General features: G+C 38.4%; 1 pseudogene; it reads left to right on the forward strand.

Moving 5' to 3' along the window:
- Positions 1-17,778: 17,778 nt before the first annotated feature.
- The window catches only part of LOC109439107 (survival of motor neuron-related-splicing factor 30 pseudogene), a 33,638-nt pseudogene continuing 25,081 nt past the window's right edge, over positions 17,779-26,335 (forward strand).

The raw sequence follows: 26,335 nt of genomic DNA on the forward strand, positions 1-26,335 counted from the left end.
AAACTTTTAATACCATTCTGCTTCCTCTAGTGTCTGTAAAGCTTCCACAGAAATGTGGGCTATTATTTTTCAAGAGTATCCCTGAGATAGAGAAAAAGAGATGGGATTAAGGCAAGTTAAAATACCACAAAGTTTGCTGTTCTGACTGATAGCTTTTTTTCTTAAAGAAAAAGTCCATCGGAAGCAATAGGTAAGTTTCTAGAGTTATTTGTAAGTGATTGTGACTTTTATGTCATTTAAAAATGTCTTTTATGGAGGAGTAAATTTTTGGAAGTATTTATTTCTCCATTCTCACTGGCATCATGTTTGTTTGGAAAACAGATTTTTTTTTTTTTTTCAGTATTCAAAAAATCTGCTGTTTATCATGAGCTTGCCCCCTCTGGAAGTTTACCTCACCTTTATTTTTCAGAGTATTTTCACTCTGTTTTTGTATTTTAAAAGGAATTTTATTTGTGGATGAAAAAGGGGCCACCTACTAAACCTGACAAGCTCAGGGGAAGCCAGCATGGCAGGCCCTACAAACTCAGAGACCAAAATTAACCACATAGGATGGTGTGAACATACAAATCCCTAACTAATGTGGGTCATGGTGGGTAGGTGCATCATTGGCCTGTAGCTTCCTTGACAAAAGTCAATCTTTAAGTGAGCCTGTCTATTGTCTCCGTGCACCTAAGATAACATACCTTTGAATGGTCAGAGTGATCCCCTTTTCCAAATCCATCAGGGCACAACTGCTGGCACCAGAACATGAGACCACAGAACCCCTCATTGTTATCTTGTTGCCCACATACCATCTCTATGTGCTGTAAATGTTCATTATTAAGTATCCTGTACCCATCAATGTAAATGAAATATGTCTCTCCATTTTGCTTTTCATGCAATCCCAGAGATTTCCCTACTTTGATTTCTCCCACCCCATTAATCTGCCACCAGTGGATTTCATATAAACCTCCTTATGTGGCCTCTTGATTCTAGTGTGTAAAATAAGCTGCAAAAGTGCCATTCTCCAGAGCATTTTCTCAATCCTTTGAGATTTTGCTTCCCAGTAGTTGTCCTCAGTTTGGCTCAGATAAACTCATTAAAATTCTCTACAGGTTTGGATGTTTCTTACGTCAACATATATCAGCACTTTGAAACTATTGTTACACTGTCTTTCGGATTCGTTTTTGTTTTTGTTGTTGAGAAATCAACTGACAATCTAATTGTCCCTCTTTTGAGACAATATTCATTCCTAGTAGATTTTGCTTTTAGCAACTTAATTTTTTCAAATCCTGCTTATGATATATGAGATTTTGACTTTTTGACTTGACATTGTTTGCTAGTTATCAAAATGTTCTCAGCCATAATCTACAAATTTTGTGTCTTTCACCTTGTCTTTCACCTCTCCTAGTGCAATTTTCATTACATTTGTACATCCACGTCGTATTTCCAATGTCCTCACCCTTTCTTTTGTGCTTTCCATGTATTTCTAATTTATACTTTATTCTGTATATTTTAGTCTAACCTAACTGTCATTTAACATGTTCCTGCTTCTATTTAAAATACAGAAGCATGCAAAATAATGCCACCCTAATCTTAATAACTTGATAAACTTGAATAATCCATAAAATTATAAATTTTCTTAAACCCATAAGTGGGCTGAGAACACAAGGCAACAAAATGAACGGAATTTCAAGGACTGAAAATCTCCTCTAAGAATAGGCAAGACACATGAACTCTTTGGCAAAGCAAAGTAGGAAAATGTGGCCACCATAAAATGGGTCAGAAAAAAAATCAGCTAAAAATCTTATCACATTTAAAAATTCTAACTCTGTATTAACATATCAGTTGAAATACTTAGTATCTCAGACATAAAGAAAGCTTCCAATCACTGACCCTCCACCAGACTCACAGAAAAGGTTCAGAGTGGGACAAAAGATCAAAGAAAGCACTGTGTGGTGGAGCATGCACGGAGATGATAAATGATTGGCTGCTGCTGGGAGATAACCATGACACACTGACTGCTGCCCCAGACTCTCCACTTAGGCAAAGCGAAAGCATTAGGTTACAGGGGAAGAAACAGAAAAAATACCCTACCCCGAGGGCCTGGGGAAATATACACTATTTCTGGTATAAGGGTATAAATGAAAGATTTGCTATCCTTGGGGGAAAACAAGGAAACTACTGAAAACCAAGGACACCTTAAAGTCATATATATAACAGGAAACATCAAGTAAAGAACAACAAAGATGAGAATTATATTATCATTCCAGATCTCTTGAAATAGATAGCTGGAATTTCAGAGCCACCAAATTGGTTTGACAATATTTTCTTTTATTATAAATGACTGGCTAAGTGTCAGGGAATGAACATTCATCTGTCACAAGTTTCCAAGTAACTTGCAAAGGATGCAATTTAATTCTGAAGGACATATAATTCAATTATGCCTCACCATTATTAAACAAACTAAGACACTGGTTCTAGAAAAGGAGGATCATTGAAACTGATTTTCTCTTCCTCATAAAAGATGGTTAGGAATAATTTTGTCAAGCCTATGTCTCTCTTTAGATTGTCATAACAGGAAGCCCAAGGGAGTCTTCATTCAGACTTTCATTGAATTCTCTCCTTCACTTAATCTTACCCAATCTCTCAGCATAACCTCATTACCCAAGCCCTTCTACTCTGCCCCATGGAATATGAACTCTCTTTAGCAAAATTCTCCATGTAGTAAATTTCTTCTCTATAAAATCCCTTCATTTTCTTGTTCTGAACAAATGTGGCTTTCCCCTGAAGACACTTATTCTTCTAGTGGTGGTTTTTCTCCTCCTACACATATACCATGCCCATTCAGCATAAAGGTGCAGTTGGTTATCCTTGCTCCACATGGCAAATTCTAGAACACCATCTCTCACTCCTCTCTGCAATTTCTCAGATCTTTGAAGTAAATAAATAGCACTAATGTACATCCCTGCTTCTTTTCCTTTCTTGCTACCTTCCTCCCTCACTATCCCTTATTGGGGCCACTCATTGGCAATTTTACTACTGCCGTCTGCCTTTCTCTACCTGAAACTAGCCTTCTAACATGTCCCAACTTTGACCGCCTCTTATCACTACTCTCATATACCCCACCCTCACCTTTCTCCTGGTAAGTAACAGCCTGCTCCTTGGGGTCTGTGAGCTCGCTCTTGTCCATGTACAGTCTGTTCTGTGAAAAAGCTAGAGCAAGGGTTTTAACCTATAAACATGTCACATCAATGATTTATCATTACTCTTATCACAAAACGTGAAACACTGAGAACAGTTTGTAAGACGACAGTTACATTCAGTAACCTCCTTCCCACTAACTTCTCCAAACTCATCAGTGACTAGGCTGATCTTGCCATTCCACAAACATACCAAGAACACTTCTATCTCAGACTCTGCATTTGCTGTATTCTCCCTCTGAACACTTGTCCTTCATAAAGCCATCTAGATTGCTTCCCCTACGTGTCATTATCTACTCAACTGTAACCTAATCAGAGGCCTCCACTGACCACACCATCTAAAATAACATACTCTCCTTCTCACTTTTTCTCTTTCTTTGCTTCATTGAACCTGAAATTCATTATATTTGTTTTTTTTTTAACATTTGTATACTTTCATTAATCATTGATGAGTATTTCAGATATATATGTATGTATATATATACAGTTTTAGATTTCCAAAAGTCACAAAGATAATTCAGAGTTCCCATATGCCCCACACTCAATTTTCCCATATTATTAACATCTTACATTAGTATGGAACATTTATTAAAATTAATGAATCAATATTGATTCACTATTATTAACAAATGTCCACACTTTACTCAGATTAATGTAGCTTTAACCTAGTGTCCTTTCTGTGCACCAGGCTCTCACCCACCATAAAACATCACATTTAGTCATAACGTCTCCTTCAATTCCTATGGTATGTGAGAGTTTCAGGCTTTTCTTGGTTTTTATCATCTTGACAGTTTGGAGGAGTACTGATCAGATATTTTGTAAAATATTCCTCAATTTGCTTTTGTCTGATGATTTCTTTATGATTAGACTGGGGCTATGGGTTTTGAAGAGGAAGATCACAGAGGCAAAATGACATTTTCATCATGTCACATCAAAGGGATTATTATTAAGATGACTTACCTCAGTAGATGTGAATATTGACCACCTGGCTGCATTATAGTCTATTTTTATTTTTCAGTTTTTTTTATACTGTTTTCTACCTCCCACTAACACTCTTTCCCCTTCCTCACCCTAGTAGAGTGTAAGGTCTTAGAGGGAATGTTTAACTTTTATTCACAATTGCAGCCCTAACACATAGAATAATGCCTACCACAATAAACATTAGATGCTATTAGTTGAATAAATAATTGGGGAAAATAAAATCATAAGGTTCACAAAGTAGAAAATGTACATTAATCTCTAGTATCCTTTCATATTCCTCCAAGCTATATGACAGGCACCATGGTGCTTAGAAGGTCCCAGCCTTTAGCACAGATTAAGAGCCATTCCCACAACACGATGCAGAAAAATCTTGGACCTCAGAGTATGAAGTACTTCAGACTCAAACTCTGAGGTGGATTCTTAGGATGAAAGAAAGTGTTATGCAATTTATGTCAGGGGGAAAAAACACATGAGTGCATTCAAGGTAATATTATGCCTTTTCTTCTTACTTGACATGTTTTTGTTGTTTATGAAAAGCTGTTTTTATTTATCAATGATGCAATATACAATGATATTTGAATTAGACAAACGAAGGATTTTTATCTCATTAAAAGTAGCCTTCAAAAATTTAGCACATTTTAACCTACAGACACATCAAAAATGACTACTTTATATAGAATCATTTCTGTGCAAGGTAATTTCAGAGTTTTTGTCCCCCAACTTCCATTGACCTACCAGATTCTGTTGTATTAATATGAGATTTTAATTCTAAATTCTTATTAATTTACTTCTTTGCAAGTCTTTTGTAGTGATCATCTGTCCCCCTGACCGTTTGAGTCTTATGAACACTCACATATTTCTCCCAAGTGCCAACTGTACTTTTCCAATGCAAATTTCTATTTTCAGCCTACTAGGGAGCAGACATGTGATTGAAATTCTGCCTATGTTCTGAATTCATGTGAAACTTCCTTGGATGGGAGTTACCTTGGGACAGAGGTAGGCACGGGGCATTCATGGTTCTGGAGCCAGTGACTGGTGAGGTGTCCTGGACCCGTTTATTATCATGGTGGGGCCACAGCTCCTGCGGTGGCCGGCTTTGCTGTGTGGTGCAGGATGCTGACCAGCCTCCAACCTTCCCAAGAATTCTATGAACTTATCTCTTAATAGATGCCCTACATTTTAATCTATGAATTCTGATGTCTGCAGCTAAGGCCTGGATCAACACTTAATTTCAGAATTCTTTAACATTTTCATTGAAGATGAAGGGAATCAGTTTTGCCACCCGGAAGCTACCTTTTTGGGATATTGATTTTAAACTGTTTATTTAGGAACAAAAGACAAAAAGAACTTTTGACCCTCCCCCTTTCCTGTTTAAGAGATTAAGATGGTAAGGCCCGCTCCAAGAAGAAAATCTCAGGATGTTGCCTTAGCCTAATTTGACTTAAGTGTGGTAAATAGGAGGCCTTCAGGCTGGGCCTGTTAGCTAGATCCCCCCTGGGTCCCATTGTTTCTGATGCACTCAGCAAGAATTTTCCTGCCATGTGCGTTCAGCTCTTCCTCACCTCCTGTAAATCACCCATTCTCTTCTGAAATCTAATGCCCCTTCCACTCCCCTTTTCTTCTTTATCCAAATTTGTCATATATACCCAATGTTGCCTCATTTACTTTGGAATTTTCATGCTTATGTGAATTCCCCATGTGCATGTATGAAATTTTTTTCTCCTGTTAATTGCTCTGTTAATTTGATTATTGGCCCAGCTAGAAGAACTCAGAGGTGGGAGGAAAAGTATATATATATATATATATATCCCCCACAGTTCTGGTGAGCCAGCCAGAATTCACTGCCTGGAACACTGCTAGCTTCTTGGACTGTGGCAGCTAAGAGAAAGCATTTTACTCTATCAGTCTCTCTGGTCTCTTATCTGTGGGATTTGATGGAAGTGAGAAGAGGTGAGACTCTTCTTTTCTCTACTAAATTTAGATTGGAAGGAGAAAATATTTGTGAAACTAGATTCATGGACAAATGTGACTCTGATAAAAACTTGATTCAATTATTCTTGCATTGATCCTGTTCCTTCTAGAAATGGTTACTGTCTCCCCCAGCTGGAGGATGCACACACATATGCTGGACAGCTGAACAGGATGTGTATCCAAGCTTAGGGAGTCTTAAACTTAATTCTGTTGGGGGGCAGGGGAGAGCGCATGAGTCCCTATATTTTGGAATAGATGTTTAAAGACAGAGCTTCTCATTTTTCTTGGGCTAACTATGTGAATGAACTTTCGGATCTATGGGGATGCATCCTTTGAACTCTTTATGGAAGTTATTCGTGTTCTTAGTGAGACCTTAAAAGGCTTATTGGTTTGAGTTGCTATTGAAATCCTACTGTCCCGGGCCAGACAATGGATGTCTTGATTGAGAAACCTTTTACAATGAAAAATTTTAGAGAGCTCTCATATTGGTATAATAACTAGCCAATAAGACACCCTTAATAACACAGAAGGGCAGAAATTAGAACAAAAATCAAAGTCCACTCAGGCCCTTTTTATTTACCTTCAGATATTTGCAGATAGTGTAAAAAAAAAAAATCAGGAAATTGGAAATACAATTACCTTGCACTTAAGAAGAAACAACAATTGGACACAAAGAAAGGGGAATTGTAATGGTGGCACTAAATCTTCTATTTTGCGATTTGGATCTCTGGTATAATTTGATTTAATAAGTATAATTTAGCTTGGGACTTCTTGAAAGCTTTCTTTGGCTCTGCCTGCTATACGTTTATTACCATGTTTACCCAAAAATAAGACTTAGCCAGCCAATCAGCTCTAATGAGTCTTTTGGAGCAAAAATTAATATAAGACCCAGTATTATATTATTTTGTGTTATATTATATTGTATTATATTATAGACCGGTTCTTATAGTAAAATAGGACAAGGTATTATATTATTATATTATATTATACCTGGTCTTATATTAAAATAAGACTGGGTCTTATATTAATTTTTGCTCCAAAAGATGCATTAGAGCTGATTGTCCAGCTAGGTCTTATTTTTGGGGAAACACGGTATGCATACCAGTTACAATGTTTCTGTTTAATTCAGGCCATTGCAGGCCTTGTAACTTGGGAGAGGTTTAGCATCTGTATAGGATCCACTCTTCTGGCTTCAACTTAAATCTACACAACATAGGCAAAGGTTTCGATAACCAGTTTAACTGCACCTTCCCCAACCCCAACTACAGACTGAAACAATTTACATACGGGTTAGAAAATAAAGCTTGAGACCAAACAAAGACTGGATGCAGTAGTTTGCAGTAATTTCCAGCAGACTCTGCCCAGCCAACCCTTCTCTTACTTTAATAAATCTTCCTTCTCTATTTCTACCTGACTCGTGAATTCTTTCATGGCTGGCGAGTGAGCAGATGAGACAGGTTAGTTAGCATGTCATTAGGTAGATAGGAAGGTCCCTGGTGGAATAAACAAAAAAGCAGCCATATCCTGAAACTCGAGGTCCTGGAATGTCTCCTTCACTCCAGGACAGGGACATGAGAATACGCCTTAAGGTTAATAGATAATCTCAAATCCCTTCTGGCCGGACAAAGGAGCAGATCTGATAGATAGGAATGGGTTATTTCGTTAATCCCTTCAGGATGAGCAAACAGGACAAATCTGATAGACGAATTCAATTAGAGGGCTCCAGCTCCTGTCCCCAAACATGAAGGTATAAAAGTAAGAGCTTTTTCTTCATTCACTGGGTACCCTCATTCAGGACCCCCTCCCGCTCAGGAGCTGCAACCTCTTCTCCTGCCTCTAATAAATTATCTTCTTCTACAACTCCTTGCCTCTCCCTGGTCCGTGTGTCCATTCTTCGGCTTCACGAGACAGGATCCCAGCCCACAGGTCCAACATCATTTACATCATTTGGGGGCTCATAGAAAAATATTCCAATAGTCAATACTTCAATATTATTCCAATACTTCAATATTACCATAGTCCTGACAGTGATAAATAGCAAGTACATGTTAGCTATTGTCATAATTAACATCATTGTGTGGGGCCTGCACTCATCCATTCATTCATTCACCCAAAAACAATTTATTGAGTACTCATGTGACAAGAACTGCTTTATTAAATGATACTACCTGCAATTAATGATGGTTATATTACAAGTATTGGTAAGAAATATGGAAGTGCTCATATCTTTACCCCAAAAGAACAGATGCATATACAAATATTGTATACCTGAAACTAATAAAATGTCAATTATACCTAAAAAATAAAAATAAATAAAACATAATATTCAATGCAGCAATTCCACCAATAAGTGCATGCCTCTGGCACATGTAGTATGTACGTGTATACCCAATGTTTTACACTTGTGCCTTAGCACACCCTGTCCTGGGTGTAGTGCCCTGTAGAAGTGGGATGTACACATTCTTTGGCTGTGGAAATAGGACTGTGACAAATAGAGAGGTAAATACTATAGGACAAGCAGACACTAAAGTCAGAGAGGGTCTCCCAGAAGAAATGACCTTTGAGTTGGGTCTTAAAATGCCACTTGGTAAATATACATTGCTTGAATGAGTCCATGAACATCCAGCACTCATCTTCCTCCCTGATTTCTCTTAGGCACCCCCTTTTATCTCATCAGTCCATCCTATTCACCATCATGATTGGTCCCGGATCGGACAGAAGTCCCAGTCAGGGCCAGGGAAATAGAGACTCCCCCTTTCTCCTAGACATGTGCAAGGGAAGATGTCAACCTGGAGTCCTGAAGGTGTCTTCAAGAGAGTGAGACTGGCACATAGGAGACCAAGGGAACACCACCTGACCCATCCTGGAGCCTGATCCAGACACAACAAAGGAGGCCTGGACCTCAGACTACTCAGTTATTCCAACAGCGTCAATCTGATATGGGAGAGCCCCCTCACTATAGAAATTTTAAGTCTCCTTTTCCCTAGTTTTTTAGCTCCTTAGTCCCTGGTTTTAATCACTCTTCTAATCAGTTTCTAAATCCTAAACTAAAGATTGCTCCTAGCCTAAATCACAGAATGTCTCTCACCCCTGCTTAATAACTACTTAAAAGCCTGTGAGCTATAATCATTGTAGCCCAACATTCCCCAAGCCATTACAGACCTAACTCTTGGACAAATAACCACTATCCCAGAGACCAAATGGGTTTTAGCACTCCTCCAGGCCAGTCCATACCTAACCCCTGGGTAAAGTTAAGATAATTGGGCTTCGAGTCCTATTTTTGGAGCCAGTGCTTTAATTTATTGATTAACATCTGTCTCTCCTAATCTAAGGGCTGTCAGGATACAAATTATGGCTCAGCGAGGCTTCCAGTGCACCCCAACCAAGGCATATATGAGACCTCTCTTTTTATTTAAGATCAGAAAGGGTGAGGGTTTTGTGAATCTCTATTAGGTAGGGACCCCCTTCTCAGCTTGAAGCAAATACTGAAGGAGACCCTCATCCTTCAACTCCCCACAGAGATTTATGGGGACCATGTCTCTCAGGGGAAACAAGGCAGGCAGTTAGACAGGTAATGGGATCTCTATATTCCTCCACAGCCAACACAATCTATGGGGAGCACCACCTGGAGACCTCCCAAATTCTTCCCTTATTTGCCCTAAGCATTAATCACTGGTAGGGGCCACCACAACCTCCATCTCACCCTAGCCTCATTATACCATCATTGTAATGTCATACATATGCCCAGAAGTTCATTAATATCATTATAATAGACTGAACTCTGGGAAGGGATATGCGCAGTCTAAAAGGATGAGGTAATAGCCACTCATCAATCACAGGTGTCAATCAAGTGGTCCCGTGCCTGGAGAGCAACATCCCATCCCAGAGAAAAAAAGATAAAACCCTCAGTCTCCTGCAAGCTGCTGACTCTTGAGCATTGAGCCTTAAGCCCCCTCTTGAGCCTTGCTTTTGCTCAGGGCCTGCTCCAAACCCTTTGGAGTATATTTTTTCTCCTAATACTGCCACCTTGAGCCCTGAGCCTTGAGCAGCTTTTCTTAGTGCTCGGCCTGCTCCTAATTCTTTGGAGTGTACTATTTCTTCTAATAAATTTTCCACCACTTTACCTCTGTGTCTCATTCAATTCTTTGCTCGAGATGCCAAGAATGTGGTCACTGCGCCAAGGAGGGCTCAACCCCCAGGACTGCAGCGGCTAGGATTCCCAATTCTCCTCCCTAGTCCCGAGGCCCAGGTTCAACACCCAGTGTGGGAAGCTAGCTGGACTTCGCTGAGTTCGACCCCTGGTGTGAGAGCAAAGCCAGGAATTCTCCCCAGAAGGGGCCCCCTCTCCGGTAACAAATCAAATTTGAGTGGGATTTTCTGAAACAGAAACTTTGAAAGACAAAGACACAGAGTGTGTTCTAACAAACACTTCCTGTCACAGCTCAGGGAAAACTGGAGCAAGTCCTCAGCCAGGTGTATCTAAGGGAAGAATCTCTGTCTGAACCCGCTCCCATTTTTCTCCCTCTTGCATCACCAGGTTCTGCTGGTCCCCACAGCTCTGCGTTGAATTTTCATTTCCATTTTACATAGTTCTACTAAGATTTCAATTAAAAATATACACTGTCCCTGTCATAAATTTGATCTAAGTTTAGAGGAATTATTGAATGTGTAGTGTTGCCAAGGTTTGACTTCTCAGACTCTTGTAGAAATGAGAATGACTTTTGTCCATCATCTGTCACTCCCAGAGAAGGGAAGCCCCACAACTGGGTGTTTGTGCCCTCAAGAGGGCTCAGGCCTGACTTGTTCCCCTGTTTCCTTTCCTGAGTTTTCCCACTTCTGCATGCAGTTTAAGTCATTCATAATAACAAGCAGGTATTCACCCTGGTCATTTTTTTTGTTTGTTTAAAGTTTATTGGGGTGACAATTGTTAGTAAAGTTACATAGATTTCAGGTGTACAATTCTGTATTACGTCATCTATAAATTCCATTGTGTGTTCACCACCCAGAGTCAGTCTTTATACTTAAAACAAAATGAAGCGAAACAAAGCCTTTGTGCGTCTAGGCTGAGAAGCCCCCTCTAGTGGAAAGAAGGATAACAAAACCCATCTATATTATCAAGTCTTTAAACATCCCCCTTTTCCTAGCAACTTTGAGCTTCGTTTTTAATGTTCCTCACTTTCCCTCACATGTCCTCTGTTGTTTATGCCCTTCCCTTCATTTACAATGCCTTCTAGCTCAACCCTTGCCCACCATTTTCTAGGTTCTCATCTTTCAGGGACCGAATACAATCCCTTCTCCTCCAAACAGTCTTCTTTACCTGTATCCTGAGGGAGTGACCCCACCTCTGTATTTAATACCCCTTGTTTCCCCACTTGCCTTGTCTTTTGTGTGTGTGCCTTCCTCACTAATTTATGAAGTCTACTGAAAACGGAAGTCCTGACTAAGTCTTCTGGGACAATGTGTGTGGTTAACAAACATATGTTAATATAAATTCAATTGAACCAAGCTTGAAATAATCTGAAAACTAGCAGTAGGGAAATAATTTCGTAAATTCATGTCTCTAGACAGATGTGGTTCCAGGTTTATAATGGGCAGCCAGCATCTTTCAGATTGAGCTGTGCATGTTGATGGCCTGAGCAGCATTAATAATTCAAATGCTACACTCAGAGAGGCTTGTGTGGTGCCAGAGCTGGCGGTAAAGGAAAAGCAATTCAAGCTGAGAGGGATGGGAGGAGAAAATGGAGAACACATCTCTAATCTTGACTACTATTAAAAAACGTAATCTATAATTTTATATTCAGAACATGTCATATTTACAAATGAACCAGGGAAGATTTCTTCGATAGCAACCAAGGAAACGATAAAATTTATGTGGGGGATTGAAAGAGAATCAAAAATTACAAATCTTGATTAATAATTTGGAACATTTTAAAAAACATTTGGGACAGCAATTTTTAAGTGTCATTGGGTATGTGTCATTGGAAATGACTCAGTGTCACTGAAAATGACTCAGGAATGAACTGAAGTCATTTCCCTAAGTTTTGTGCCATTTTGGTGTGCAGAGAGCCACACCTCTGTGAAATACTACAGTCATGATGAAGGCAGGGCACCGTGGGAAAAGAGAGCGGTTCATATGCAAAAGTGAAGGAGATGGAGAGGAAATGGATTGCACTAGCTCTTCAAATCAACTATCTATTGTAGTCACTGCTCCTGGGTGCAAGCTGCTAAGCTGGGATCTGGGAAAATAAAATCAGGCCCAAGGCTCTGCCTTCACCCAGGCCCCAGGAGCCCACTGTGGGAAGCAGAAGACAAGGCAGAAACCTGTGAAAAGGTAAATAGTGATCTAAGTGTCTACAGTACACTGGTGACCACGGGGAAGTGAGAAGATTATTTATCTGCAGCAGTTCATGATACCCCTGGAAAACATTTCACAAACTCACCACAATTATGCAATAAAGCTTGCTAGTGCCACAGGACAATGAAAAAAGCATAGTGAGTGTACTACAGGTGGTGGTCACTAGATGAGACAAGAGGACCTAACAAATGTTTTAAATCATGGCAATAGAAAAACTTTGTTAAGGACATAGAACCTAAGCTACAGTAGAGTGAAGAGCAGGCTAGGTTAGACACAGAACAACAGGGAGGTCTGGAGGGGGTGCCAGGCTTGGGGAGAAAGAATACATAATGGCAAGGTGGAAACTGAGTCTGGCAGTGATCAGTACCAGCCATTCTCTTTCCCTGCTAGAGTCTCCACTTACCCATCTGCGTAAGGACAGAAAAGTAGCCACAGGCTAAACCTGACAAGGCCAGGAGACTGAAAATAACCACATAAGATGGCGTGAACATAAAAAGAATTCATAACTAAGATGGGCCTTGGTGGGAAGTCACATCTTTAGCCTGAAGCTTCCTTCATAGTCAATGTTCACCTTAAGTGAGCCTGTCTGTCTTTTTACACCTAAGATGACATCCTTGGAATATCGGTAATCCCTTTTTCCAGAACAGAGCAGGAAACTACAGAATCCTTCGATATTATTCTTGTCCCTTGATTAACATCTCTATGTGAACTATTAACCGTCCTGTACCCACCTATGTAAAAGAAGTGTCTTCTCTCCAATTTACTTTTATCCAATCCTAGAGATTTCCCCGCTTTGCTTTCTCCCACCCCCTTAATCTACCACAAATGGATTTCATGTAACACTCTTCCTTTGACTCTATGTATAAAATAAGCTGCAAACTGCCATTTTGCAGAGCATTTTCTTAATTCGTTGAGATTTTGCTCCCCAGCAATTTTCATCAGTTTGGCTCAAATACACTCTTATAAGCTTTCTCTTAGGCTGGATGTTTTTCATCAACGGTGTGATAAGACATTAATTACAGGGTTACTTTGGGAGATTTCAGTTCAGCATTCAAAGAAATAGGCAGTTGGAAAGTTAGGGTGATGGCAAAATAGCAGAAAGACTAATTCAAGAGATATGAAGGGAAGAAGAGTAGTCCTACTTGACTATAGGTATACAGAGAATCAAGCAGTCAGCTCTGTCGAGATATTGTCAACCTAGACTAATTACACTCAGATATCTAGCATAGTGTCAAAGATTCTTGTTTTTGTATCAAAAACTGATTGAAATAATTAGTAGACAAAAAATTCAAAATTGAAATACAAGTTTTGGCAAGATTATGGTAGTTTCTTCAATGTTCCACTCTAATCATTATGCTGTTTTGCACACCTGAAACTAATATAATAAAAATAGATAGATAGATAGATAGATAGATAGATAGATAGATAGATAGATAATATCTATGAGTTTTCCTATGTACAATAATTTCTGAAACATGCTGGTCGAAGGGATGAGACGAGGTATGATCACCATAATGATTCTGGGGTAAGCATGCCAGAAGTTCATTATTTCACTCATTTATGACTATTTTAACTTTTAAAAATGTTCAAGTAGGGGTGGCCGCTTAACTCAGTTGGTTAGAGCATGGTGCTAATAGCACCATGGTTGCCGGTTCGATCCCTGTGTGGGCCACTGTGAGCTGTGCCCTCCTTAAAAGAGTCAACTATACCATTGTAGCATGGAAGCAATATGTAACCAATGACCATGGCTGTTTCCCAATAAATTAAAAAAAAAAAAAAAAAAAAGATGTTGAGTATAACTTGCAAATATTAAATATTAAGTTATGAAAAAGAAAGTAAAGGGATAGAAAAAGATCGGGAAAAATATTAACTAAAAGAAAATCATTTAAAAATCCATTTTAAAACAAAAGTCAATTATAATTGAGAAAAAATATCCTTAAACATGATTTAAAAAACGATTTCACCAGACAACTATAGCAATTCAGAGCTTTTCAGTACCTAAGACAGTTTTAAAATACATAAAAGTAAAACTAACTTAATTACAAAGAGAAATTGAGGAATCTAAATATAAAGGTGTGAGTATTTATAAGACCTCTCAGAATCAAAGAAATTAGATGCATAAAAATAAAATCAGTAAAAAAAAAACTGAACAATGTAATGAGTGATATAATAAACAGACAGAATATTGCAAACAATAATTATTTTAGAATGCTACATTTTCAAAAATAGACCACATATAAAATATAAACAGATGTCAAAACATTTACATAATATTTTTTCTAGTTATAATATAGAAATTAAAAATCAATAGCAAAAAGCAGCAAAAAATTACCTTTATATTTCTTTGAAAATACGAAAAAGATGCATCAAATCAATTTACTGCTCAAAGAAGAAATCTTAATGAAGATTAAAAATTAGTAAGAAAAAAATATATACATATATTTTCCTAAATATTAACAAGCCAAATCTAAGTACTGAGTACTGGTGTAGTTGTATATCTAATCAAGAGATTAGAAAAGAACAAAAGACAAAACTTACAATGTGGAACCATGGAACAAAATTGAGATGGGTGAAAATTAATGAAGTAGAAAATAAAACAATAACACAGGTTAAAAAAACACAACTTTATACTATAAAAAAGACTAAGCATGGACTGACTATAAAAATAAATTTAAAAAATGCTAGGAATCAAATAGGGGCTATAACTATAAATAGAGAGAGATTTTTAAATTATAGGATATACAAACTATTTTATATTACTTAATTTAAAAACTATAAATATGGACAATTCATCATAAAAAATGAACCTTATAAATAAAGCAAGAAATAAATGGAAATATCTGAATAAATTTCTGACCTTGAAAGAAATTGTATTACTTAGTCCATAGTCTTATATCTACTTAACAAATATTAACAACATGCATCAGGTTCAGGTACTTTTAGAAGGAAATTCTACCAAATATTTCAGAAATACTTATATAAAAAATGTTATCCCAGGATTTATATTTCCAATCAAGATGGAGTAACAGAGACTAAATTTACTTTTCAAGCTGAAACAACCACTAAACTGGACCAAATATATAAAACAATGTTTTTCAAGACACTGCAACAAAATGCAAGATTCTTGAGAGATGGGAAACAAATGGACCCTATTAACTGCTCTAACTTACTATATTGAGTTTCCAGGTCATGGCACAGGAAGGAAGAACCCTAGTGGAACCCAACAGACTCCCTGAGCTGAGATGGAGCTGGGAATATGTGGAGACCAAGGTAGAAAGATTTTGAAGAATGTAGCACTGGAAAGGAGACAGCTGCATAAAGAGAGAATCCCAGAGATCTGCAGAGGGTCCCCAAAATATTTTCAGCAAAATACTGATCAGCACATATAGATAGGAAACTATCTGAGGATAGAAAAGAACAACCTTAAAGGATTAGAAGGAAGTAACACAGACACAGAATCAAGAATATCCAGAATGCATGGATCACTGGATAGAATTCTTAAAAGAGTCTTATCTCAGTAATGAGCAATGATAAACCCTAGGCTGAACACTGCTTTGGACTCACCTCAAATATATTAAAAGAAAAACTTGAAACAATAAAACTGTTTCAAATTATGTAACTGTATCCCTGAACACAATTCAATAAGACTAATAGGAATATAAAAATATTCAGGAACTAAAAATTTAAATTCTCAATATTTAATATTTAATCAAAACCTGCAGATGAAGATAAAAATCAATTAACTGAAATCAACCTAAAACTGACACGTATATTAGTTTACAAGGACATAAAAACAGTTGTAACTGTGCTGCACATGTTCAAAAGGACAAATTGAGACTTAGAAGATATAATTAAAAACAAAATCAAACTTTCTGAGATGAAATTTACATCATTGGGGTGAAAATATACCAAATATTCCAGTTTCAGATCGGATATGAAAACAGCTTGGAAGTTATCACTCCCATTCTTACAACAGGAGAAAAAAATGGGACAAACTGAAAATCAGTGTGGGGGCAGAGCCCCAGAAAGTAGTTTCCAGGCTCTCGGCCTCACGTGGAGGAGTGCTGGCTCGGGTAGTAGATGGCCGTCAGCTGTGGCTGATTGGCCGTCAGCTGTAACCAGTTAGCCAATTAGCCGCCAATATAACTGCTGCGGCTACGGAGGAGAGTGGAGGAGAGTGGAGGAGAGTGAAAGAGAGTCGTCGGTGGGTTGCAGACAAAACGGACAGCAGGTCGCACGTCCAGTGAACCCAGCCTCCAGTGAGACCGTAGTGGTATGACTCCCCTACCTATGGCTCCGTGGGTGTTCCTTTTTGGCCTCACCATATCCTGCGTTCTTGTATGGGGAGCGGGAGCAGAGACCCCGCAGGCCTCCCGGCACGACAAACGGCGCAGCGAGCAGGGTCTCCCGCACGACATCAGTAAATTTTCTTGGACCCATAAGAGAATCAAGGTCAAAGAGGAAACCAAATCCCCAAATTTGGAGAGACAGATGAATGCAGAGATTCAGAGTTGAGATCAGCTTACTCTGCTGGAGTCCTAAACTTGTAGAAACACAAATATGATAATTTTGACAAATTTATATCTTTTTTTTAAATAAAAGTTTATTGGGGTGACAATTATTAGTAAAGTTACATAGATTTCAGGTGTACAATTTTGTAACACATCATCTATATATCACATTATGTGTTCACCACCGAGAGTCAGTTTTCTTTCCACCGCCATGTATTTTGACAAATTTCTGGCGGCTGAGTGTGGACTAACATTAGAGTGTAATGTCCTAGGGAGGGGACCACACTTTCACAGGATTCACCTCTAGGAAGTCCATCAGGTTATCAATGTGAAGAGTCGGGAAACCACTTGTGTCTCTGGCAATGGGAAGAGAAGAGCAACCATTTTTATATATATCCAGGAACAAAACCCTACTCTTTACTGAGAAAGACTTAACAGTAATCTGATTCCTTGTAGGAAGAAGGGTATTTATACAACCTGAGCCCCTTCTAACCTTCCTGACTGGGGACAGAGTCCCAGAGAGCAGTTTCCAGGCTCTTGACCTCACGTGGAAAGGTGCTGGTATTAGATGTCCATCAGCTGTGACTAGTTGGCCATCAGCTGTAACCAGTTAGTCATTAGCCACTAATATAACTGTCATGGCTACATGGGTTGGTTGGTGGGTTGGCTGGCAGAGAAGCAGACTGTGGATTGCGGCTACCAAGTGCGGCTAGCAAGAAGATGTGGATTGCCGATCGTGTTGACCCTATTTCCTGTGTCTCGCCCGGCTGCAAGGGAGATGGGGGTTCAGGAAGACCCCTTGTTGGGGTACTGGTGGATGTTTGCTTTCGTGTCCCAACCAGCCACCATTGAGAATACAGTGGTATGACTTCCCTATCTATGGCTCCATTGGTGTTCCTTTTTAGCCTCAATATATACTGCGTTCACCTGCCGGGAGCAGGAGCTGAGTCCCTGCATGACACTGACTAACCTAAAGAAGAAAGAAAAATAAACTAACTAAAGAAAAATAAAATAAAGGAACACTTATGTAGGTGTCAATCCAGGAACACAGGCCTACTAGAAGACTGAGATTTATGAGTAATCATAAGATTATAGAACACTTTTACACTCCCATTTTTACTACTACATTAGTAAGGTTCCAGCATAATACCAGTGGCTTACAGATGAACTAGAGGCTCAAATCATATGTAAGAAAGCATTCTTAGGAAAACCTAAAGACAACAGGAAAGATAAGAACAAAGGCACTAGAGTAGTTTAAAGCCCCTGGCCCTACCACTACAACAAACATTGAGAACAGCTCAACTCCTACTCAGATTCACATAAAACCTCACACTAAAGACCTATTTACCTCAAATTCTATTATCCTACATGGCATGTCTACCTCTCAACAAAGAATTACAATGAATTTAAATTTTCAACATTAAAAATAATAGTCTGAAGAAACAATTCAAGCAACGGAAATAGACTCAGATATGTCACAGACTTTGGAATGATTAGACAGGGAATTAAAAAGAACTATGATTAATATGCTAAGGGCTGTAAAGGAAAAAGTAGATAACATGAAAGAATAGATTGGAAATGTAAGGAGAAAGATAGAATTGTAAGAAAAAATAATAAGAAAACATAATGCCATTGATGTGCTCATTGATAGGATGGACTAAGCAGAGGGAACCAAAAATTCCGTGAGTTTAAAGAGATGTTAAAATGTCAATAGGAAAGTCCCAAACTGAAGTTTAAAGAAAAAAATAATAGAGTATACAAGAACTGTGAGACAATGTCAAAAGATAAAATATACTCATATGTGGAATACCAGAGAAGAGAGGATGAGGCAGAAGAAATATTTGATATAAAAAGGGCCCAAAACTTTTTGAATCAATAGCTGGAACCAAAGCACAGATCCAGAAGTTCAGAAAAGGACATTTACTTGGTCATAAACTCAGATCTACATAAGAAAAGAAAAATCATCAGAGAGAAAACAATGAAAGGTAAAAAATATAATATTTTATTTTTCTTATATTTAATTAATTTAGGAGATAACTGTCTCTTCAAAACAATAATAATAACAATGTATTATGTAATTATCCTGTGTATTAGTGTCCTAGTGATGCTGTAACAAAATGCCACAAATTTTGTGGCTTAAAAACAACTACATTTTATTCTTTCACAGTTCTGGAGTCTAGAAATCCAAAATCAACATACCAGTAGGCTATGTTTCCTATAAACCTTATAGAGAAATACTTGCATGTCTCTTCTTCACTTCAGGTGATTTGCCAGAATCTTTGGCATTATTTTGCTGGCAGCTCCCTCACTCCAATCTCTGTCTCTATCATCACATGACCGTCTCCCTGTGTGTCTCTGTGTTCATAAGGCCATATTCTATGTGGACATCAGTCATATTGGATTCAGAGCACCATGACCCAGTATGGCCTCATGTTATCTTATTAAATCTGCAACAATTTTATTTACAAATAAGGCCACCTTGTGAGGTATTAGGGGTTAGGACTTCAACATATCTTTTGCGGGGGGGTCATAATTCAACCCAAAACATTACATATAAATACATGAGTTGAATAATAGCAATGTTGTAAGGGACAGGATGGAAGAATGGAAAATACTCTGCTTTTAGATTACCTATACTACCCATGAAACAGTATGTTATAGAATGTGGACTTAGATTCCCTTTAAATAGATGTATTACAAATTCTAAGGCAACCTCTATAATAATTTGTAAAAGAGATATAATGTATATGTTAAGAGAAGAGAGAAAATCATATGAAACACTTGATTAAAACTAGAGAAGGAAGAAAAAGAGAAGAAAAACAAAGAGAAAGTGGTTACAAACATAGTAGATACTAGTCCAACTACATCAATAACTACTTTAAATATGAATAGTCTAAATATACAAATTGAAAGATAAAAATTGAAAGTCAGAGAAAATTTTAAAAACCAAATATATATTGTGTACAAAAGTTGACTTTGAATATAAAGACATAGATAAGTTAAAAGTAAAGGAGTGGAGAAATACATGCCACACTAACACTAATGAAAGAAAGATAAAGTAGAAAGATAAAGTTATTTAAGATAAAGCAGAACAAAAAACATTATTAGCTGTAAAGTGGGGCATTACATAATAAAGCGGTCAATTATCCAGGAAGATCAACTAATTCTTACCATGTAAACACAAAAACAGAGTATCAGAATGTATGAGGCAAACTCTGATAAAACTGCAAGGAGAAAGGCAAATTCACTATTATTGCTGGAGATTTCAACAACCTTATTTTAGCACAAACAGGCAGAAAATCAGTGAGGATATAGTTGTCCTTAACAACGATATTAGTCAGCTTGATATAATCAAAATGTATCGACTATTCCATTCAACAATAGCAGAACACACATTTCTCATGCACACATGGAACACGCACCACAGATCACATTCAAAGTTATAAACACAACTTAACTATAATAAAGAGTCTGAATAAAATATTTGATGTTTGCTTCTTAACATCTTGTAAGACTCATCCCTCTTTCTTCCTAATCTTCACCATATCTGGGAAAACTGATCAGAAATCCCAAGTGACTCCCTCCTTTTTTGCCTGTGGGAGTTTTAAAATATGCAAAACCCTTAAAACCTTTACCACAACCCTACCTGAGCAGATCCCAAATCAGATAACAATAACAAAAATCTATGTCAAGACATATATCATAATTAAAATTTTGAGAACTAAAGAAAAATGTAAAGAAATACGAGAGCAACAAGGATTAAATGATCTGTAATGAGGAAACACTAATTTGAATGGCAGGGGATTCCTTATCTGAAACCATGGAGGCCAAAATAAAGTGACATAACATTTTGCAAGTTCCTAGCACAAATTATTGTCTACTCTGAATTTTATGCCCTCAAAAATATTTTTCAGAAATGAAAGAGGATGAAAATATATCTCAAATCAACAGCCTAACCTTGCACCTTAAGATCTAGAAAATGAAAAGCAAACTAACCCAAATGCAAGGAAAGGAAATAATAAAGATTAGAGTAGAAATACAAAAAAAAATAAAAATAGAAAACAATAGAAAGACTGAATACAACAAAAAAAACCTATATTTTAAAAGATAAAAAAATTGATAAACCTTTATTTACAATAATAAAGAAAATGAAAAGAAGAATCAAATTACTAAAATAAAAAATAAAAGAGAAATCATTCCTATCAATCTTACAAAAATAAGAATTACAAGGGAATACTATGAACAATTGTATGACAACTTAGATAACTGAGATGAAATAGACAGCTTCTGAGAAAAACACATAATACCAAATATGGTTCAAGAAAACATAACAAAATCTAAATAGATTTATAACAGATACATAAATTAAATTAGTAACAAAAAGTTTTTCCACAAGGGAAAGCCCAGGACAAGAAAAACTTCACTGGAGAATCCTAACAAACATTTAAAAAGGGATTAACACCAACTCTTCATAAATTCTTCCAAAAAGAGAAGGGAAATAAACAATTCCTAATGCATTTTATGATGATGGTATTAATTAGCCAAAGATACCACTAGAAAATACAACTATATTTATAGGACCAATAGCCTTATAAATATAGATGCACGGACTGGCCCGGTGGCTCAGGTGGTTAGAGCTCGTGCTCCTAACTCCAAAGGCTGCCGGCTCGATTCCCACATGGGCCACTGGGCTCTCAACCACAAGATTGCCAGTTCAATTCCTCAAGTGCTGCAAGGGATGGTGGGCAGAGCCCCCTGCAACTAAGATTGAACACGGCACCTTGAGCTGAGCTGCTGCTGAGCTCCCAGATAGCTCAGTTGGTTGGAGCATGTCCTCTCAACCACAAGGTTGCCGGTTCGATTCCCGCAAGGGATGGTGGGCTGCACCCCTTCCAACTAGTAACGGCAACTGGACCTGGAGCTGAGTGGTGCCCTCCACAACTAAGACTGAAAGGACAACAACTTGACTTGGAAAAAAAAAAAAAAAAGTCCTGGAAGTACACACTGTTCCCCAACAAAGTCCTGTTCCCCTTCCCCAATAAAATGTTAAAAAAATATATGTATATATATATGTGTGTGTGTGTATATATATATATATATATATATATATATATATGCAAAAATCCCTAACAGAATATTCTTAAACTGAATCTAGCAGTATATAAAAAAGTTGATGCACCTTGACCAATTGGGATTTACCCCCAAAATATAAGGTTTGCTTAACATACAAAAAAATCAATGTTGTACACCACATTAATAAAGGGGGAAATGCTCATCTCAATAAACACAGAGAAAATATTTGAGAAAACCCAGAAGCCTTTCATAATAAAAATACTTAAAAAAAAAAGAAAGTACAAGGGAAGTTTCTCAATCTGAAAAGGGGCATCTATGAAGAAAACACAGCTAATACTACTTAATGGTGAGGGACTGAAAAATTTCCCCTAAGTTTAAGAAAAAGTAAATGATGTCCACTCTGGTCACTTCTATTCAGCATTGTGTGGGAAATAAGCTAGCCAGGCATATTGGACAAGAAAATAAAATAAAAGTTATTCAGAATATAAGGAGGAAAAAAAAAAGCAAAGCCATTTGTATTTGCAATGACATGAATTTTTAGAGAAAATCCTTTAAAATCAGCCCAAAATATTAAAGCTAATGAGTGAATTCAACATGATTGCAGGACACAAGATCAATATACAAAGTCATTTGCATTTCCATTTACCAACAGTGAAAAATCCATAAATTGAATTAAGAAAAATATGTCCATATACAATAGCTAAAAAAAGAACAACACAATTAGGAACCAATTAAACAAAAGAAATGCAAGATTTGCACACCAAAAACTGCAAGTCATTGCTAAAGTAAATTAAACAAGATCTTAAAAATGCAACCATTTCTTGTGTAATGCATTAGAAAACTTAATATGTTAAGATTACAATAGCCTCAAACTGATCTAGAGATTTGATACAACACTTATCAAAATTTCAACTACCATTTTTATAAAAAATTGGCAAGCTGACCCTAAAATACATGTAGAATTGTAAGGGAACACCCAAATGGATAGGGAATAGCAAGGAAATAGCCAAAACAATCTTGAGAAAGAAAAACAAAGTTGGAGGACTTATTCAAAACCTACTATAAAGCTACAATAATATAGAAAATATTGTCCTGGCAAAAGGATGGAAATATCGATTAATATAAAGTTGCTAAGGATCCACAAATAAATCTATACATCTATGCTCAATTGATATCAACAAGCATGCCGAAACTATTCAAAGGGATAGAATACTCTTTTCATCAAATAGTGCTAGTATAACTGAATATTCACATGCTAAAAAATGAACTTAAACCCTAAACTCACACAACAAACAAAAATTAACGCAAGATGGACCAAAGACTTAGAGGTAAAAGCTAAAACTATAAAACCGTTCACTTAAAACCACATATAAATCTTCATGATCTTGTCTTATATAGCAGTTTCTTAGATATTACAATAAATACACAAGTAACCGAAAAAAAGAAAGACAGAAAGAAATTTAGCTTCATTAAAATTGAAAAATATTGGTCAGCATCATGGTCTCATGAGAAGCCTCCAGATTCTCCCTTTGAAGAGTAGGAAATCTATAATTCAACAAAAAATTCCCTGCTTAATACAAAAACATGTGACAAATCCACACATTGAGGCATCTGAAGGTGGGCTTATCTGAACAAACAGCAGTGACAGGATGGGGTAAGGACAGAGACAGAAACTATGTGCAAGTCCAGTGCTCACTGTGGCCCCAACAGACATAATAGCAGTGAAAATTTTGGGTGCAAATTGGGCAAAACAGAGGGGCAGAGAGAGCAACTGGGACTGGGTGACTGGCATACATTGAGGCTGGGCCTACAGTGAGTGGCAGAGAAGTGGTGCAAAAAATCACAGTGCTTCACAGACCACCAGCACTGGACAAAGGGTTCTGTAGATGCAGGAACCCACCAACTCCATCCCCTGTGACCAGTCCAGAAGTAAAATCCTCACTTGACAAATCGATCACAAAAGGGCTGAAAAACACTTTGCAGCCTAAGTGGTCATTGCAGCTAAACCCATGAGAAAAGCAGAACTGCAGATGTATAAACCCACTTTCTGTGCTCCTGCCCCTCCCTGACTCATTACGGCACAGCTTGGTAAAGGCAGCTGGGTCAACTCAGACAGAGCAGTTCTGCCACGGCTTCTGGCTAGAGGAAGGCAGCATCAGGAACACAGACTCTAGGAGACCCATAGTACACCGTTTTCAATCTATGGCAGTCGTGCCCTCAGACCAAATTATAAAGGGGATTCCCACAGCTTTGAGGAATATGAGGCATTTTTCACGGCCCCAGAGAGATACCAGAAGCCACAGCAGTGCAGATAAGAGAAAATAAAAACTTGTGCTTTGGCACCATCTCCTGGAAAACAAAGAAAGATCTCTGCATGTAAACTTGTTAAACACTGAAGGGTCAAATACTTTTTTAAAAGTTTTCATTCCCACAAATATCCAGAGAAAAATAATTCATCCACCATAATGAATAATTAAGGTAATAAGAGAATTCAGAAATAAAATGAAAAATCTCCAGAAAATAATAGAGACATAGACGACTGTGATTTAAATGACAGAGAATTCATTTTGGGGGAACCCAAAGATGGCAGAGTAGATACGTGCTATGCTTGCTCCTCCTGTGACATTAAAATACAACTAAATTATAGAACAATCATCCTGCAGAACCTCTAAAGTCTAGCCAAATATAAGACTTATAACTAAGGATATAAAGAAGCCACATCCAGACTGATAGGAGGGGTGAAGATGAAAACAGGCCAGCCCCACACAGCATGTGGTGGTTGAAAATCGGGAGAGATATTTCGGTTTCAGAGGTCACTCCCAGAGTAGCAAGGGACCCCAGCCTCACACTGGGTTCCCCAGCCTGGAGTTCTAGTGCCAGGAATAGGAGGCCCCACAATATTTGGCTGTGAAAAGCAGTGGGTCTTTCAACCGTCTTGGCGAAACAGAGGCTGTGGGAAATGTAGACATCTCCTAAAGGTCCAACATACAGACTCACAGGCACTCATCCTGGGATCCAGTGAAGGGACAGTGATGCAGGAATCATCAGAGACATGCAGGGAGAGACTGAATTGTGTGGCTTCAAGGAGAGTACTGGAGAGATAGTGGCCATTTTCCCTGTATAGAATCCTCCTCATGTGCACCTGCAGGCGGCATCATCTTTCCTGTGTTGAGCCCACCCTCACATGGCCAAATTTGAATCTGAATGGGCTTGATGAACTCCACTCACTCCACCATGATGACTCCCTGGGACCCTGTCCCACACATCTCATGCAATGATGGAGGCACTCTTGTGGCCAGGAGCCAGGCAGGTGCTGCTCTCCTTGGACAACTCTCGGGGGTCTGTGGGCACCAGGAGGGTAGTGGCCGGCCCCCGTGTGCTCTGAGACTTTTGCTGATTATCTCTGTACTCAGCATTGCCACCAAAACAGAATCTACATTACCCTAGTAAAAAAAAAAAACCTCTTGTCACACCCTGGTGTCTCCCTGAGACCCTACCTTACTCAACTCATGTACCATATGAGGTTTTATCAGTGGCTGAGCCTTATAGGAGCTGGCAGGCAGCAGCATGGGATTTTTGCAGAGCTACCCCCACAATGGAAGCAGTCATCCCCAGTTTGCAGTGTGGCGGCACATCAGGGTTTAGCACAGGCAGTGATCAAACAAGGATTGCTTTGTAGCTCCTACCAGGTAGTCCCTGGCCAGTTACAGGCTGTGGCTGACTTGAGGCTACACCAAGCCACTCCCAAGAGGCCCCAGAACCAACATACCTGGAGCCTGGCTTCAGCCCACTACAGAGCACCACCCAAATAGCCCCACGAGCAACACACCAAAAGGGCAGTCTTAGCAGGCACCTGAGCCTGCTGGGGTGACTCCCACTCCATGGGGTAATGCCCCCACACAGCAGCCTGTAAGCTGCGGATGAGGCCAAACCCCACAGCCAGTCAGCCTGAGGGTCAGTCCCACCAACTGACATACCAATAGCAATCAAGGAGGAGCTACAACAGGATGACACACAACCCACACAAGGGACACTCCTGAAGAACCCAGGACAGGGGAAAGGGGAGACTGCACCACTGGCCTCCACAGGGCACTTACTACATAAGGCTGTTCTACAAAGACAGGGAGACATAGCATCTCCACCTACTACATATAAACAAACATAGGGAAACAGCCAAATTAGGAAGCAAACAAATATGTCCCAAATAAAGAACAGAAGAAAACTCCAGAAAAAGAACTAAATGAAATGGAGGCAAGCAACCT

Source organism: Rhinolophus sinicus, chromosome 17 (genome assembly GCF_057876585.1).
Source record: "Rhinolophus sinicus isolate RSI-liver-muscle chromosome 17, RSI-T2T, whole genome shotgun sequence".
Classification (NCBI taxonomy): domain Eukaryota; kingdom Metazoa; phylum Chordata; class Mammalia; order Chiroptera; family Rhinolophidae; genus Rhinolophus; species Rhinolophus sinicus.